This window comes from Malus domestica, chromosome 13 (assembly GCF_042453785.1).
Source record: "Malus domestica chromosome 13, GDT2T_hap1".
Lineage (NCBI taxonomy): Eukaryota > Viridiplantae > Streptophyta > Magnoliopsida > Rosales > Rosaceae > Malus > Malus domestica.
This window is the reverse complement of record NC_091673.1, coordinates 22,294,787-22,300,040: the sequence shown is the minus strand read 5'-3', so window position 1 is coordinate 22,300,040 and position 5,254 is coordinate 22,294,787. Positions and strand designations below refer to the sequence as shown.

Genomic DNA, 5,254 nt, shown 5'->3' with positions numbered 1-5,254 from the left:
ACATCAAGGCTCCTCGCCTGCACGAGCCTAAACTGCATGGCACAACGCTCCTGGCCCGCAAGAGCATAAACTGTGTACGGCAAAATCGTCATCAAAATCGTCATCAAAATCGTCATCAAAATCGTCAAAAAAAAAAAAATGCATTTGAACTACGTTTTGACTTGATCTCTTTCTTTGGAAGGGTACGTAGGCAGCTTGAATATTCAATTTCAAGTTCAGTCACATCAAAATATAAATAAATGTTTTATTAAAGAAAGTCAATTTTATTAAAAAAAATGATGAATACATATGTTTATGTATTTAAAATAAAAAAAATAAAAAATAAAAAATAAAAAAAAAATTAAAAAATAAAATAAATTCCTTATACGTATATATATATATATATATATATGTATATGTCTTCTATATAGCAGCAATAAGCCCATCAAAAGGAGGTTGGCCAAGCCCAAAGCCTATTGTCCAAATTCAGCTCCAAGAAGAAGAAACCCAAATCAAACCAGGCCCATCTCCTTCCTTGTCCACCAATTACAAAACCGGGCCCAGCTCTCAAAGCCCAAATCCAAGCCCAAGCTTCCCTCCAAAGCACAGTGAGCGACGAAGGCGGTGAGGTCGGAGTCCGGATTCACCAAACCCGACGGCTCCCCGATTTCCTCCAGAGCGTTAATCTCAATACAATCAGAATCATCATCACACTCCTCCGTTGGCCATATATTCCCTTTCCGCTCTCCAAGGAAGAAGAAAGTCAATTCCAGACTCCAATTCCAATTCGCCGGTGTCGTCATCTTCGCTTGTAGCGAAACCTTGACCGTTCGATCACCCCAACTTCCACCAGCCCGATTTTCACGCTGCCGGCGGCGCCCAGAGCGACTCGGACTCATCCTCGGTGGTCGATCTGAACCAGAACGTTCTTGATCTGCGCGGCGACCCTCCCCATGACCAGGATAAGTCTGTTCAGATCCAATGAGGCTTTGCCTGCGCCCTCGACCTGGTCACTCATATCAGAACCAAATGGACTCTGACCCAAATCAATCCAGTGTGAATTGTCTGATGACTCATCCCCACTGAAGATTGGACTCTTCATAACCTCCCCAATCGAAATGCTCTCCGCTTCTTCAAAAAATGGTGCTTGCACCATCCCTGTCCGAGAGCCTGGTCATTCAAAGCTCTCCTCGTCGTTGTAATCCCCGGACGTCGAAATCAACCTCTCACAAAGCATCCTAGAAAGAAAATCCAGTCTGTTGCTTCTGGCCTGTTGGATAAATGGAAAGAGATTGTTATGATCGAGCCCCAGGCCTGAGAAGGTTCAGAAGACATCTGCTGTGAAGGTTGAGAAGGTTTCCAAGGCTGAACCTGTTGAGGTTAAGAAGGTTGATCGTGATATCAAACCCAGATCTGAGAATGCTTATGGTTCCGGAACTGTCAAAACAGAAAGGAAGGTTCCAAATCCTAACCCTGTCAAGACTGAGAAAGCTGCTTCAGCGGAGACTGTTAATGTTGAAAAGATAGCCAAAGAAGTGAAATCCGGACAAACCGCCTCACCCTCTATTACCTCTTCCTCGCTCTCACCCTCGGTGCGTGCTTTATCATCGTCTCAACCGCCTCTACTGCTTCTTCTTCACTTCCCCCAATGGCAACCATGGAGGGCTTCATAGGCCTCGTCAATCGAATTCAGAGGGCTTGTACGGTCCTCGGCGACCACGGCGGCGCCGACTCTGCATTGCCTACTCTCTGGGAGTCTCTTCCTCTCGTCGTCGTCGTCGGCGGCCAGAGTTCTGGAAAGTCGTCGGTGTTAGAGAGCATCGTCGGGCGTGATTTTCTTCCGAGAGGATCTGGAATAGTGACCAGGAGGCCATTGGTCTTGCAGCTGCACAAGACAGAACAGGGAATGCAGGAATACGCCGAGTTCCTCCACTTGGAAAAGAAAAGATTCAATGATTTTTCTGCTGTTCGAAGAGAAATTCAGGATGAAACTGACAGAATTACTGGGAGATCAAAACAGATATCTAATGTTCCTATTCATCTCAGTATCTACTCCCAAATGTTGTCAATCTAACTTTGATAGATTTGCCTGGTTTAACCAAGGTTGCTGTAGAGGGACAGCCAGAGAGTATCGTTCAAGACATTGAAAACATGGTTCATTCTTATGTTGAGAAGCCTAATTGCATCATTCTGGCAATAACTCCAGCCAATCAGGACATAGCAACATCTGATGCTATCAGGATTGCTAGACTAGTTGATCCTACAGGTGAAAGGACATTTGGTGTGTTGACAAAGCTTGATTTAATGGACAAGGGAACAAATGCTTTGGATGTTCTTGAAGGAAGGTCTTATCGGCTGCAACACCCTTGGGTCGGAATTGTGAACCGTTCACAAGTTGATATTAACAAAAATGTGGATATGATTGCTGCCAGGCGGAGGGAGCGTGAATTTTTTTTAATTCCAGTCCAGATTACGCACATTTGGCAAGCAAAATGGGTTCAGAATATCTTGCAAACCTTCTCTCAAAGCATTTGGAGTCTGTAATTAAAGCTCGCATTCCAGGAATAGCATCTTTGATCAATAAAAGCATCAGAGAACTTGAAGCGGAGTTGGATTATCTTGGTAGACCTGTTGCTATTGATGCAGGGGCACAGTTATATACTATCCTAGAGTTATGCCGGGCATTTGACCGGATGTTCAAGGAGCATTTGGATGGAGGACGACCTGGTGGAGATTAACCAGAAGCTGATTGCTGTCGGGGAGAGTGAAGAGAGGACGAAATCGAGATCGTGAAGTCCCTGCCAGAGCCACTTCGTGAATTTGCTTCGCAGTTTCTTATTGAATTGGCTTCAAAAGCTGCATCATCCAATCTAGTGTTTGCAGAGCTTATTAAATGCTCCTCGAAGATGGGCTTGTCGTACTTGATTCCAAATGCCCAGGTTCAGATGGCTCCACCAGTGCTTCATATACCTTCAAGGATAGTGGTGTTTTATCCGATCGACATGCAACTACAAAGGAGATGGAGGTTGATATCCCAGATTCATCCAAGCTCTATTCTCCCTCTGGGATGGTTGAGTCAAAGTCAGTGGGAACGTTTTCATCTTTCCAAAAGCAAGATAGTCACAGGGGTCTCTTTGTGGATAGGGGTGTTGGATTTCCTAGACTAGTTAAATCTTCTAGTACTAGTACTTCCTCCGAGTCCAGATTTGATACAGAAAAAAAAAAAAAAAAAAGAATTCGATGCCAGAAGCTGCTGGAGCGGTTGCGGCTGCAGACGTAGCTGATCAAATGCTTGGACCAAAGGAAGATAAACATTTGGCAATTGTCCTGGTTGGTTTGCCTGCTCGTGGAAAAGCTTTTACAGCAGCTAAGCTTACAAGGTACCTCTGCCATGGTTGCTGCCTTTGAATGTGATTGACAAAACCAAAGTTTGTCAACTCACACCCAAAGGCCTTCTCTCCGTCCGTAACAAACAACAACTACGAAGAACTTCAATAAACCGCCGTCAAACGACTAGCCGGTAGTGAAGCTCAATGCCTTGCATTCTACCTCAAGCTCCAGCTGCTTCTGCATCTCCGCCATGGCTGCTGTTATTTTTAATGTGATTGACAAAACCAAAGTTTGTCAACTCACACTCAAAGGCCTTCTCTCCGTCCGTGACAGACAACAACGAAGAACTTCAATAAACCGCCGTCAAACGACTAGCCGGTCATGAAGCCTCGACTGCAGCTCACCGTCCGTCGAGTTCCATCCCTACAAAGCACCATATATAAAGAAAGAAAGAAAGAAAGAAAGAAAGAAAGAAAAAAAAAAAAAAAAAAAAAGGTTTTCAAATGGTGACCAGCCACCGAAAGCAAAGAAAAGAAGTGATTGACAGGCACCATCCAAAGGAAATGATAAAAAGCAAGAAAAGACAGGTCATGATATATGCTACTATTAGCAATTATGAAAAAGGAAATAGGTGGTGGAGATAGAATAATTGAAAGGAAGAAAGCATGGGGAAGACGATGAATTTCCGTCTAAAAAATAGGGAGTAAAAGAATAGTGCGCATCAAGTACCATCTAAATAAAATAAAAAATAAAAAATAAAAAAATAAAAAAATAAAAGGAGTAACACATCTTAGTCAGATATATGTTTTAGCACAACATACTGAATAAAGTAAAGCATGTCCATTGATATCTTCAAAAAAAAAATTACAAGTATGTTGAAAAAAAAAAAAAAAAAAAAAAAAAAATGAAGTCAAATCAAATTTACAGGAAGGGATCTTCAAGGATGATCAGGTGGCGCCTCATCACTCGGCGGAGCTCCAGAAAGACGAAGCACCAGAGATTGATTATCCGGAGCTTCAACACTTGGTGAAGCGCCAGGGGACGAAGGCAGAAGTTGCCGCTGGAGTAACGTCACAAACCTCTGATGATCACTCTGAATCCGAACTTCGGACTCCTGCAATTGGTCAAGCTTCCTCTTCATGCTTGTTGAGTAATTAGTTGCGAGCATGTGCAACTCTTTATTCTCATGCCTAAGCACCCTGACCTCTTGCCGAAGACTGGCCACCTCAGCCATCAACGACTCAACCTGACGAGATCGAGCAAGAAGGCGTTGGCCCATGTTTGAAACTGAACCTGCACATCGGACGCTGTAGGCCAGAGAGTCCTGAACAGCCAGTTCGTCGGACCGCCTGGAAAGCATCCTAGTGTCTCTAGGAGTGAGAAGATTTCTGGCCACCACCGAAGCGGTTGTATCGTTCATCATCATAGAATCCCGAACTGTAAGAGGACCATTGGGAGATACGAAGGACAGCTGCCAAATGTTGTTTGAAGAAGATATGTCATTATCTTCCCCGACATTCAAGTTAAGACGACGGTCAGAAGGGCAAGACATTTTCGAAGGTGTGAAGAAAAAGAAGAGGTCGGACAAATCAAGTTCTTAGAAGTGCAAGTAGGGAGCTTCTACGGGCGGAAAATTCAAGTATGCTTTGGAATGTGATGCGTGCCTCTCTTTTAAAATCAGCGATCTCAGATATCGAAGAGGCGCCAGTCTTTTTCAGCCTCGTCAGCACCTATCACATGCACACTCAACTTTGCGAAAATCACGGATAATTTGTCGAAGCACCGATCTCAGATATCGAAGAGGCGCCAGTCTTTTTCAGCCTCGTCAGCACCTGTCACATGCACATTTAGCTTTGCGGAAATTACGGGCAATTTGTCGAAGATTTCTGATAAAGAAGAAAGCGCGTAGAGCCATACTGATCAATCACTCAATGGTTGCCAACAC

At 44.0% G+C, this 5,254-nt stretch overlaps 1 pseudogene; it reads left to right on the top strand.

The window, feature by feature from the left end:
* The first annotated feature begins 622 nt into the window (after positions 1-622).
* On the top strand, positions 623-4,173 carry LOC139190532 (phragmoplastin DRP1E-like; annotated as a pseudogene).
* Positions 4,174-5,254: the final 1,081 nt, after the last annotated feature.